A 14,194-nucleotide genomic window follows, 5' to 3' on the forward strand; every position below is an offset into this window, starting at 1 on the left:
TCACAAGGTGTGGCCAAGCACATGTGGAGATATCAGTTAAACTCAGTAGCTCGTGCTTGAAAATATTTTTTGAGTGCTCGATTGCTGCCTTCCACCCATTTCTCCAGAGGCAGTGGGGCAGCAGAGAAAAGGAGAACTATTAAAGTAACCATATGCAAGATTAATCCAGATCTTTTTGTTCTCCTTTTCTCTGCTGCCCCGCTACCTCTCGCATTCCAGGTTAAGATTTTCATTTAGAACCACTTGACTCCCCTTTCTTAATTCGACTTTTATCATAGTTCATGTTGAAAGTCAAGAGGGTGTTTGGCTCCTTAACTAAAAAGTTGTTTTTTGTCTTTAAAATCTAAAAACATTTTTTTAAATCAAGGAGAGGCTTTTGGCATTGTTCTCGGAAAAAAAAATTAAAAACAGTTACAAAAAACAACAAAATTTGAGAACAACAAAATGTTGTTTTCTGTTGTTCTCAAAAAAATCTTTTATCCATTTTTTTCTCACATTACTTTTTTAATTATTATCTCGCATCATTAATTCTTCCATTACTATCTCTCTCATTATTTTCTCACACATGATCACTTTCTCTCTCATCATTTTCTATCTTCTTATTTTCTCTCTCATCACTTATTATCTCATCATTTTCTCTTTCATCTATCTTCTCAAATTTTCTCTCCTTACTTTCTCACTCCTTATTTTTCATCATTTTTTATTTCACATTATTTTATCTCATTATTTATTACAAAATTTTAAAAGAATTTTCTCTTTGTAAATATATTTATTAGTTTTTTATTTAAGATTTAAAAAAAAACTAAAAAAATATTTTTAGAAAATATTAACAAAACACCTCGTTTTCTAAAAACTACAAAAAATATTTTCCTGGGTCATTTCTAAAAACACAACTTTGAAAACAAAAAATTAGAAACATGCCCAAGTTTTCCAGCTCCCTATTATTTTTTGGATAAGTTGAAAATTAGTCAGTTTAATGAGTACTTAACTAAAATTACCCTCTAAATATATTTAGTATAATTCTACCCATTTTTATTACAACACTTCCAAAAGTATCCTTGACCACATGGTCTCTTCTAAAAATAGTATCCACCGATTACCATTCTCTCTAACCTTCTACACCACCACGATCAACTCAAAACCAGCCTCCAACCTTCTATGACCACCACTCTGCCACCACAGCTCCACCACGACCCCACCATAGCCTTGCCGCTGCCACCGTGTGTGCCTCTGTCATTGACACCCTAACTTTGTCATCCAATTGGTGAGTTCTTCAAATTTTTGAATAGCTGCCTGTGTTATTGTCACTACACCTCCCTACATATAATAATCATTTGTCGCCACTGCCACTCGGATCATTATCATTATCATGGTGAGTTTTTCTTCATTTCCACAAAATTTATACTGCTAGGTGTTTGATAAAATGCCTCTATGTAAACCTATCAAATATTTCATGTTTCTCAACATTTTTCTCTAGTGTATTTTGATTTTATTATTGAGGGGTATGTATTTGCATTTATAATTAATATTAATTTTAACTTTCTCAAAGTTTAGTACACAATAATATATCACATTGCTTGGTTACTCATGTATCATTTGGGTTTCGGGACACATTTTTAGAGCAGATCATTCATTTTTTTATATTCTTGCACAACAACTCTAGAATGAGGGAAGTTGCAATTGCAGCAGGTCATTCATTCAAGCACAACAAGTAAGGGAGGAGAGCTCTTACTCGAAGAGGCATAAGCGATGCACACTAGACAACATGCATTGGGCTTCAAATTTTAAGCCATTTAAAGCAAATGTTTAATCTTGCGGTTTAAAATTTAAGAATAGTGGATTAAATTTTAAGCCTATGGGTTTAAATTTGATGTCATCTAAACATTGGGGTTCAAATTTTAAGCCATTTAAAGATTATGGTTTAAGGGCTATAGTTTAAATTTTAAGGCTAGTGGTTTAACTTTTAAACCTAGTGGTTTAAATTTTAAGACATTAAAGCCTTGAGGTTTAATTTTTGGGGCTAGTAGTTTAAATTTTAAGTGTAATGGTTTAAATTTTAAACCATTTAAGCCTTGTGGTTTAAATTTTAAGGCTACTAGTTTAAAATTTAAAACTTGTGGTTTAAATTTCTAGCTATGTAGTTTAAGTTTTAAAGAGTTATGATTTAATTTAGAGCCTTATGTTTTAAGTGTTATAGTTTAAATTTTAAGCCTTGTGGTGTAAATGTTGAGCTTTAAAATTTCAATCGCCTGGTCGCGGCCACTGGAGTCGATTTTGTGCATTTATTGGGTTCTGGCCGCGGCCAGTTGTTTATAACAGCCGCTGCTGCTGCTTTCTGTCCCCCAAGTCGCGACTTGGAATAAGGCTGGCCACAGCCAATGACATTTTCAGCAAGCGTGCATTTTTCTTCATTTTTTCGTGTTTTTTCGGCTGCATCCACTGACGGTATTTTAACCATAACTTACTCAATATAGCTTGGAATTGGACAATTCAAAAAGTTATTGAAAGATGAAAAAGATCTAAAACTTGTATTTCAAGAATGATTTTCAAAAGAGTACCATAAAAATGTCAAAATTAAGTGTAAAGTTTCAGACTTGTAATTCTGAACTTACATTTGCTTGTAAAACATCCCAAATTCATTATTTTTCACTCAAATGTCTTTGAAGTCCTAAAAGCACAAAATAAACTTATTAAACATATATAAATAAATAATCAAGTACATAATCATGGAAGAATAATGAATTAAAAATAAACAAATTTGATACTTATCAGTTGTGCCACAGCGCGCAGGAAAACATTTATCCATGGCTTATTTTAAGCAAACTAAATCTTGTGGTTTAAATTTTTAACCATTTAAGACTTATGGTTTAAATTTTAAGCGTAATATTTAATTTTTTAAACTAGTGGTTTAAATTTTTAGGAATTTTGGTTTAAATTTTAGATGTTATAATATACAATTTAAATTTATAATTTAAAAACACTTGGTTTAGATTTTAAGCTTAGGGGTTTATTTTTAAGCTACTTAATGGTTGTGGTTTAAATTTTAATCCTAATGGTTTAATTTTTAATACTAGTGGTTTAAATTTCAAGATATTAATACCTAGTTGTTTAAATTTTAAGCCTTGTGTATTCTATATTTATGAGTTTTGGTTTAGATTTTAGATGTTATGGTTTAAGGGTTATAGTTTAAATTTTAAGCATAGTGGTTTACAAATTAAGGCTAGTAGTTTAACTTTTAAACCTAGTGGTTTGAACTTTTAAACCTAATAGTTTAAACTTTTAAACCTACTGGTTTAAATTTTAAGACATTAAAGCCTTGAGGTTTAATTTTTAAGGCTAGTAGTTTAAATTTTAAGCATAATGGTTTAAATTTTAAGTTATTTAAGCCTTGTGATTTAAATTTTAAGGCTAGTAGTTTAAATTTAAAACTTGTTATTTAAATCTCTAGCTATGTAGTTTAAGTTGTAAAGAGTTGTGATTTAATTTAGAGCCTTATGTTTTAAGTGTTATAGTTTAAATTTTAAGCCTTGTGGTGTAAATTTTGAGCTTTAAAATTTCAATTGCCGGCCGCGGCCAGTATTTCTTAGGGGCCACGACCACTAGAGTCGGTTTGGTGTATTTATTAGGCTCTGGCCACGGCCTGTGGTTTATAACGGCTACGACCACTTCTTTTTGTCCCCCAGGTCACGACCTGGAATAAGGCTGGTCGCGGTCAGTGACCATTTTCAGCATGCGTGCATTTTTCTTCATTTTTTTCGTGTTTCTTCAACTACTGCCACTGATGGTATTTTAACCATAACTTACTCGATATAACTTGGAATTGGAATATTAAAAAAACTATGGAAATATAAGAAAAATATCTCAAACTTTTATTTCATGAATTATTTCCAAAAGAGTATTAGAAAATTGTCAAAATTAAGTGTAAATTTTCAGACATGTAATTCTGAACTTAACCTTTGCTTGTAAAACATCCAAAATGCATTATTTTTTACCCAAATGTCTTGGAAGTCCTAAAAACATAAAATAAACTTATTAAACATATATAAATAAATAATCAAGTGCATAATCATAGAAAATAATGAATTAAAAATAGACAAATTTGATACTTATCAATTGTGTCGCAACACACAGGAAAACATTTATTAATAACTTATTTTAAGCAAATTAAATCTTGTGGTTTAAATTTTTAACCACTTAAGACTTCTGGTTTAAATTTTAAGCATAGTTATTAAAATTTTAAGCCTAGTGGTTTAAATTTTAAGCGTAATAGTTTAATTTTTTAAACTAGTTTAAATTTATAATTTAGAAACACTTAGTTTAGATTTTAAGCTTAGACATTTATTTTTAAGCTACTTAATAGTTGTAGTTTAAATTTTAAGCCTAATGGTTTAATTTTTAATACTAGTGATTTAAATTTTAAACCTTGTGGTTTAAATTTCAAGAGATTATTACCTAGTTGTTTAAATTTTAAGCCTTGTATTTTATATATTTATGAGTTTTGGTTTAGATTTTAGATGTTATGGTTTAAGGGTTGTTGACCACGATTTTGGCCAACGATGAGTAGACGTTAAAACTACAATGAACCTTCAAGAGAAAAATACGACACAGATAATTTTATAGTGGTTCAGCCCTAATTTATTGGTAATAGCCTAATCCACTTGGAGTTGTGATATATATCCTACACTTAAGATTAGATGAACTTGAGCCAACTGAGTTTCTTAAGTGTAAGTAGAAAAATACATAGTTTCTCTCTCTAAACTCTCTTAGAAAATGCCCCAAGAATACCCCAAGAAACAGTCCCAAAGTCTCCAAACTAGAGAGTTTTTCTCAGTCTAAAAAGATCTGATCCCCCAAAATGATGCCATGAGCCATTTATTTATAGGCGCATGGATCATACATAAATATCACCCTTTGACCGGGTCATTTCTGTTACTCTCACAATATTTAATTAATAATAACATTTAAAATACAACAATATGCGACTTCTTTGGGATAAACTGAGAGATTCCCGCGTAGGCACGACTAATTCTAGCCGAAGCCGTTACTGGAACTTCGCTTGCATAACGATGATCTGTCTAGTCGGCCAACTTCACTCCTTGAAGAAAGACTGGTCGGCCAAAACACTCGACTGGTCAGCCTAAACACTCGACTGGTCGGCCAAAACATCTGACTGGTTGGCCATGCACTCCACCGGTCGGCCAAATACTTCACTGGTCGGCCATGCACTCCACTGGTCGGCCAAACACCTCACTGGTCGTCCATGTACTCCACCGGTCTCCAAATACTTCATTGGTCAGCCATGCACTCCACCGGTCGGCCAAACATCTCACTGGTCGGCCATGCACTCCACCGGTCGGCCAAATACTTCACTGGTCGGCCAAATACTTCACTGGTCGGCCATTGACTCCACCGATCGGCCAAACACCTAACTGGTTGGCCATGCACTCCACCGGTCGGCCAAATACTTCACTGGTCAGCCATGCACTCCACTGGTCGTCCAAGCACCTAACTGGTCGGCCATGCACTCCACTGGTCGCCCAAATACTTCATCGGTCGGCCATGCACTCCACCGGTCGGCCAAACACCTCACTGGTCGGCCATGCACTCCACCGGTCGGCCAAATACTTCACTGGTCGGCCATGCACTCCATCGGTCGGCCAAATACTTCACTGGTCGGCCATTGACTCCACCGGTCAGCCAAACACCTAACTGGTCGGCCATGCACTCCACCGGTCGGCCAAATACTTCACTGGTCAGCCATTGACTCCACCGGTCGGCCAAACACCTAACTGGTCAACCATGCACTCCACCGGTCAGCCAAATACTTCACCGGTCTAACATGACACATCTCTGGTCTAACATGGCACATCTCTGGTCTAGCATGACACTTCTCTGGTCTAACATGACACATCTCTGGTCTAACATGGCACATCTTTGGTCTAGCATGACACTTCTCTGGTCTAGCAAAACACTTAACTAGTCGGCCAAAACAATTGACTCGTCGGCCAAAGCATTTGACTGGTCAGTCAATAATCTTTACCGATCGGACAGAAATTCTATCAGATCGGTCAGATCACTTTATCACAATTCTGAAGAGCCAACGCATTTGTTGACTATTAATGTGCCATTTACTGACCATGCATTGCCACTTGTCACTTCTGATTGCCACGTCATCGAACTGAAATTTTGGGGATAACATTTTCCCCCCAAGTTTATTATATGATTTACTCGTATGGTAAACTTTTTATCTAGCAAAATGTTTTTGAGGTCATCCAAAAGCTTCCATCCGGTCAGTAAATTTCACTTTTGTAGTAAACCCACAATCAAACGTTTCCTTTAGCCCATCAAACTTGTTTCTTTTACCATTCCTAACCGATCAAATTTCTTTTGTCCCTCGGAAGCCTTGTGCCTCGGAACCTAAACAGCTTCTTGGCAATGCTACTCCTCGAACATGCTGCTCCTCGGACGCACGCCATCTACTCAGATACCACACCCTAACCGCTCGGATGCATGCCCTTATGTCCTCGGGTTTGCACAAAATCTTTATGGTTCATGCAATTATACTTTACTTTTCTTTGTTAACTTGAAACATTCTAAGTCTTTTTAGACTTAAAAAGTTATATAAGTTTTTTGTGAATAGTAAAGTCACTCTGATGTATGCCTTATATTTTCGCATGAGTACTTAGTTTTCTAACTTAGAAATTCTAGACATTTCATAAGTCCATACTTGTAACGACCCCAAATTTGCTAATGAGGCTTAAGGGCCTTGATTAGTGTGCCGGGAGGGCATTATTGGGTTAAATGTGATTTGAATGACTTTACTGATTTAAATGCATAATTGCATGATTAAAATGCTTGTATGATTATATTGGTATTAATGTGATATATATTTATGGTATTGTGAGAACCACATTATTATGTGGGTAAGTCTGCAGAGCACGACTCGAGGCGATCCTAGGGCTAGATAGCGGGGAAAAGTCACAACAGGGCTTAATAGTTGACTTTGGATAAGTCAGGGGTATTTTAGGCATCAGGTAGTTATTTAGACTATTGGGTTATGAAAATAAATATATAGAGATATATTTGAGGTTAGGAAGTCTAGGTGGGAATATTGGGGGATTTTACCATTTTGCCCTCGGGGACGTTTTCGGCACCCTGAGCCTCAGGATTGACTTAACGGGATAAGATTGGGCTAAAGATTAAGGAAAACATTAGAAAGAAATAAACCGACCCTTTATTCTCAGCCTTGTCTCTCTATTCTCTCTCAAGGAAAAAACATAAGAAGAAAACAGAGTAAATTTGTTGGAATTAGAGCTGGGATCTCAGAGGAATTCAGAGGGGAGATTAGAGGCTAGCTCAAATATTAATCAGGGAAAATTTAAACAAGGCTAAGGTAAGAATTAAACTGTGTTTTGAAGTTAGAAACTTTGAGCTTTTGGCTTAATAATGAGGTGATTGTGATATTGATGTTTAAGGTTGAATTGGAGCTGGAAAACTTGGGAATTAACAGGGATTCTGCTTAGAAAGGGAGTTCAACTGAAGAGGTAAGTCTTAATTCATGATGTAGAAGCTTAAATTCGAGTTTTCCATGGTTGGTTGGGTGTTTTGAAGTTCTTGAGTTTCAGAAATTGAAAAGAAATTTTAATGTGTGTTAGGCTGGGTTTTTCTAAAGGTGTTGGGATTAATTGGTTTTGAATTGGGGAGCTTTAGGATGGCTTTGGATGAGGTTTAGATGTTGGAAATGGTAGGTTTTCTGGGCACGAAGGGAAGGGACGCGGCTCTGTTCTAGAGCGCTGCGACCCTAGGATGAAGATGAGCCAAGAGGGCTCGACCAAGGGTGAGCGCCGCGGCGCCCAAAGCAAGGGTCGCGGTGCGTGTCTTCTTTCAGGCATGCCCTTGGTTCTGTTTTGAGGGCAGGGCCGTTGCTAAACTTTAAGGGACGCAGCTCTTAGGCGCACACTTGAACATTTAGGGATCTTAGGCATGGAAATGTGGTCTAGAATGCTCGAGATCGATTTCACCACCGTGCTTGGTGGAATTCGGATTCTCGGAAGTTATTTTTGTATCCGGAAACCCTTATCTGAATATTAATGGAACCCTATACCTTGGTTGTGACTTGGTGATAAAAGCTAAGGCTCGGGAACGGATTGTGCTTGAGGAGCGTTGTTCGTAATCCGTAACCGCAAAGATTAAAGGTAAGAAAACTGCACCTGGTTGAATGTCTGTAATGGGACTAAGGGTTCCCTATTGTGTATGCTTGAAAGGATGGTATTATGCCATGCAAGCTAATTAGTGAACCAATAGCCTAAGGGTGCCAAGGGTTACACTAGCGTACAGGGCGCAGCTTGGCCACTGGTAGCCGAGGACAGCTTAATATGCACTGAGCTCGGTTTAAGCGGGCCGGAGTCAGTGGGATAAACAGAGGGTACGGCCTAAGTTGTCGGCCCTGATTATTATGTGATATGATTGTTATAAGTGATTGATTTCATACTTGATTCTGAGTATATATGCTGAATAGTTAATGTGGATTATTTAATGAGAGTTCATGCTTAGTGAATTTACTATCTTATATTATTGTTTGTGTTGCACATCATGTTTTCTTGCTGGGCCTTGGCTCACGGGTGCTACGTGGTGTAGGTAAAGGCAAGGGCAAGCTTGATCAGCCTTGATTGGAGAGCTCTGTGAGCGGAATGTACATGGCCAGCTGCTCAGCCGCCACAGTTGAGGTTTAGGCAGGGACGCAAGACCCAGAAATTGATCATTTTGCCTTAGTGTGGCTGACAGTTGTCTGTATTTTTGGGAGTCTATAATCCAACTTTTAAATTATGTTTCTTTTGGGATCCCATGTATATAACTCCTTAATTATATGAAATGAAACTTTTGAGACCAAAAACTTTTTAACCCTAGCTCGTACAGGTTTAGTGACATGTTTTTAAATTAATGACTTGATTAGCAAGTCTTGCACCTTTATAAGTACACAGTGTAGCGGTCTTGGCTATCCAGGGCGTTACAACTTGGTATCAGAGCATCCTAGGTTTAAGGGTTCTTGAAGACAGGCTGGACATGTACATTTGCTGCTAGAGACAAGCTCAAATCAGGGTTCGGTAATGTGTATATGTGTTTATATGCTTATATGCTTGAAATGAATATGAAAGTTGTTATTTACTAGATTAATAGGAAGCATGAGATGCTGATAGGGCCTAGCCCTTGACTGTTGTGTGAGAATATTAAGGCATGTTTATTAGCATTGTCGTGCATGTAAATGAATATATGGATGATTAATTATATATTGTGCATGAATGAATGCCTGATACATAGCTATTGTGTAATAAGTTTGGAGGCGTGCTTATTAGCAGCCAGTGCATGAGAATGGATGCTTGTATGTTGATTGTTTGTGATTGGTTATGTTCCATTGGTGGATCTTGGAGAAGTTTTTACCCTGTCATCATGGTTTGAATATCGAGTCGTTAATTGCAGATTTACTTGGATAGCTATGCGTCCAAGAAAATCTACGCGACTAGCCGGCACTAGGTCCGAGACCGGGGGTGATGACCAGTGCCAGATTCCTCCGCCAGTCCCTGAGAACTGGCAGCAGTTAATGGCAGATATGCAGGCTCGATTACAGAGTCAGGATGAGCAGATCCGTATTCTGTGACAGCAGGCTCCATCAGGGAGTGCTGCCCCTATTGTACCACCTGCAGTGGTACCAGTTGTGTAGTCTGGGGAGGTTGGAAACAAATGGGAGCCATTGTATTAGTGGTTCAGGAAGCAGCAACCCCCAATCTTTGAGGGTGGACCGGATCCATTGAAAGCCGAGCAGTGGCTAACTATGATTACTACAATTCTAGATTTCATGAGAGGAGAGGGGCATGATAGAGTCGCCTGTGCCACCTATATGTTGAGAGAGGATGCCCGCATCTGGTGGGAAGTGGCATCGCAGACCAGGGATGTTACTGCTTTGAGTTGGGAAGGTTTCAGAGACTTGTTCAGTTAGAAGTACTATAATGTTGCCGTCAGGGCAGCAAAGGTCAATGAGTTCGTGAGTCTTGTGCAGGGCAATATGACTGTTACTAAATATGCCCTAAAATTTGATAGACTTGTGAAGTTTGCACCAGATCTTGTGCCTACTGATGCTGCTAGGAAAGATCAATTTATTAGGGGGCTTAATGCTATGATAGCCCGGGATGTCAGGATCACAACGGTACCTGGAGGAACAACTTATGCCCAGGCCGTTGAGAAGGCTCTTACCGTTGAGGAAGCGGAGAACAAGATATGGAGGGAAAGTGCAGTGAGGCGTGAGGGCCGCAGAGTGGTGCCTCCTTATTCAGGGACAGGTAGGGGCGGAGGCCCCAGTGACTTCAAGAGAAAGGCTCCTGACACTTCAACCGCTGCTGGTCCTGATAGGAAGGGTCGAGGTGGTCAGGGTGACCGTCAGGGTGGCGGTGAGGCATGGCGAACCTATCCGAAGTGCCCAAGGTGTAGAAGACGCCATCTGGGCGAGTGTTGGGCCAAGGCATGCTTTGTGTGCGGAGCAGTAGGGCATCTCAGGAAAGACTGCCCAACTGTGAAGAAAGGTGAAGCAGAAAAGGTGGATAGCTTGACTCCAGCTCGAGTATTCACCTTGACTCAGGCAGAGGCCGAGGCTAGTCCCTCGGTAGTGACAGGTCAGCTTTCTAGTGCTGGCTTTCCTTTTACAGTATTGATTGATTCTGGTGCTACACATTCCTTTGTTTCTAGTAGAGTGATTGATAGATTGTGTAGACTTAGTGAGTATCGGACTGCAGAGATTGGGACTTTATTGCCTACAGGGGAACTGGTAGTTTCTAAGAGATGGATTAGAGCACTGCCAGTGATGGTTGATAGTAGGGAACTTTTGGTGGATCTGATTGAGTTAGACATGGAGGATTTTGACATGATTCTGGGGATGGAGTGGTTGGTCAGATATGGGGCTACTATTGATTGTAGGAAGAAGATGGTGACTTTTGAGCCTGAGGGTGAGGATCCTTTTGTCTTTGTGGGTGCAGTGTCTGGACCCCGCGTACCCATGATTTTAGCGTTGAGAGCCAGAGACTTGTTGCAGGGTGGATGTATAGGTTTTCTGGCTAGTGTGGTGGATACTACTAGGGTTATGCCGGCATGGCCGGGAGAGACTAGATTGGTGTGTGAATTCTTAGACGTATTTCCCGAGGATCTACTAGGGTTGCCGACGCGCAAGGAGATTCAGTTTGAGATTGAGTTAGCACCGGGGACAGAACCAATATCTAGGACACCGTACAGGATGGCAGCATAACTGAAAGAGTTGAAGATGCAGTTGCAAGAACTTCTGGATTTGGGATTCATCAGGCCTAGTTATTCTCCATGGGGCGCTCCAGTGTTGTTTGTTAAGAAGAAGGACGGGACTTTGAGGATGTGTATAGATTATAGAGAATTGAACAAGTTGAATATCAAGAATAAGTACCCTCTACCAAGGATTGATGACTTTTTCGATCAGCTGCAGGGAAAGACGGTGTTGTCAAAGATTGATCTTCGATCTGGTTATCACCAGCTGAGGATCAAAGATGAGGATATACCAAAGACGGCCTTTTGGACGCGGTATGGGCATTATGAGTTCTTGGTCATGTCTTTTGGTCTGACCAATGCCCCAGCAGCTTTTATGGATCTGATGAATAGGGTGTTCAGGGACTTCTTGGATCAGTTCGTCATTGTCTTCATCGACGACATCTTGGTTTACTCCAGTTCAAAGGCAGAACATGAACAGCATCTCCGACAGGTTTTACAGAGGTTAAGGGAGCATCAGTTGTATGCCAAGTTTAAGAAGTGTGAGTTTTGGTTGCCAGAGGCGACTTTTCTTGGGCATATAGTTGGTGCAGAAGGGATTAAGGTGGATCCGTCCAAGGTAGAAGCAGTGAGGGATTGGCCGAGGCCAAGGAATGCCTCGGAGGTTCCTTGGATTGGCCGATTATTACAGACGATTCGTAGAGGGGTTCTCAAAGATTTCTTCACCGATGACAGAGTTGACAAGAAAGAATCAGAAGTTTGTTTGGTCAGAGAAGTGTGAGAACAGTTTTCAAGAGTTGAAGCGATGGCTTATTTCTGCACCTGTGTTGAGTCTTCCTTCCGAGGAAGGAAAGTTTGTGGTTTATTGTGATGCATCGAGGATGGCTCTAGGATGCGTGCTGATGCAGAATGAAAAAGTTATAGCCTATGCATCTCGGCAGCTGAAAGAGTATGAGCAGCGGTATTCGACTCATGATTTGGAACTAGCAGTAGTGGTGTTTGCACTGAAGGTGTGGTGCCATTATTTGTATGGGGAGAAGTGCGAGATATACACTGACCATAAGAGTTTGAAGTATTTCTTTACTCAGAAGAATCTGAACATGAGGCAAAGACGTTGGTTGGAGCTGGTTAAAGATTATGATTGTGATATCCTTTACCACCCTGGGAAGGCCAATGCGGTGGCAGATGCGTTGAGTCAGAGGGGCCCAGGACAGTTCTATAGTTCCACCCAGATCTCGGGAGAATTAGCTGATGAGATGGCCAGATCAAAGATAGAACTGGTGGTAGGCCAGTTAGCTAATATTACCTTGCAGTCGACCCTGTTAGAGCGGGTCAAGGAGGGTCAGTTAGTGGATGCGCAGTTGCACGAGGTTAGACAGCATGTCTTAGCGGGGACAACTAAGGATTATTATGTTTTTGAGATAGGTTTGTTTCGATATCAGGGACGGATTTGTGTTCCAGCAGATGAGAGGGTCAGACGAGAGATATTGGATGAGTCTCACACCACGCCATAGTCGCTTCATCCGGGTACCACAAAGATGTATCAGGATCTACGAACATTATATTGGTTGCCAGGGATGAAGAAGGATGTGGTAGAGTATGTGGCTAGATGTTTGTCAGCAGGTAAAGGCTGAGCATCAGCGACCAGCGGGATTGCTTCAGCCTTTGGGTGTCCCAGAATGGAAATGGGAGGACATCACAATGGATTTTGTAGGAGGATTACCCAGAACAGTGGGACTTCATGACTTGGTGTGGGTGATAGTGGACAGATACACCAAGTCAGCTCATTTTCTACCAGTGAGGTCGACCTATACAGTGGAACAGTATGCAAAGTTGTATGTGAGGGAGATAGTTCGTCTCCATGGGGTTCCAAAGTCCATTGTATCTGATCGAGACCCTATCTTTACCTCCAAGTTTTGGGGAGCTCTGCAGAGAGCCATGGGGACTCAGCTGAAGTTTAGAACAGATTTTCATCCTCAGACTGATGGACAGTCTGAGAGGACGATTCAGGTGTTAGAGGACATGCTTAGGGCATGTGTGATTGATTTCGAGGGGTCTTGGAGTAAGTACTTACCATTGATTGAATTCTCGTATAACAACAGCTATCAGTCCACGATTGGGGTGGCCCCTTATGAGATGTTATATGGGAGAAAGTGTAGGTTACCCATACACTGGGATGAAATGGGTGAGAGGAGGTACCTAGGACCAGATATGGTTCAGAGGACTAATGGAGCTATTGAGAAGATTCGAGCTAGAATGCTTGCTTCGCAGAGTAGACAGAAAAGCTACGCTGATCCTAAGCGTAGGAACGTGGAGTTCCAGGTTGGGGACCACGTGTTTCTACGAGTTGAAAATATTCGAGCAGTTGAACACTGCTTGAACGTATTGACCAGTTGAACACTGTCCAATTTTACCGACCAGTTGAACACTGTTCGAATAATTAACACACATGCACATTTGTAGCAAGAATCGACCACGCTGAGCGTAGTCTCTTTTATTACTCGTAAATTAAAAAAGACAAAACGTGTCTAATAACGAGTCTTTAAACAATAAAAATTGTTCAAAAATAGCTGACTGGTCAACAAATAACCAGCTCATAAACCAAATTTAAATAACAAGTTAAACAGCTTAAAATTAAACTACCACTCTGAAAGCGGTATTTAGTGATAATATATCCTCCGATGCTCGCCGCTCCAATGGTTTCTGATCCAAGCACTCCCGCTCAGCATACCTCTCCCTTGCTTCGTTACTATCCTCAGCCAAGTGTGGACCTCCACATATAGTGTCTAAGGTAAAGTCCACAGGTCCGGGTTGCAAGGGTGGAAACATATATCAATAATAGTTCAAGTGGACGTAGAACCCTAGTTCTTTGATCACTCCTTTGAAACATATATCAATAATAGTTCAAGTGGACGTA

The sequence above is a fragment of the Humulus lupulus genome, chromosome 6 (assembly GCF_963169125.1).
Source record: "Humulus lupulus chromosome 6, drHumLupu1.1, whole genome shotgun sequence".
Taxonomy (NCBI): domain Eukaryota; kingdom Viridiplantae; phylum Streptophyta; class Magnoliopsida; order Rosales; family Cannabaceae; genus Humulus; species Humulus lupulus.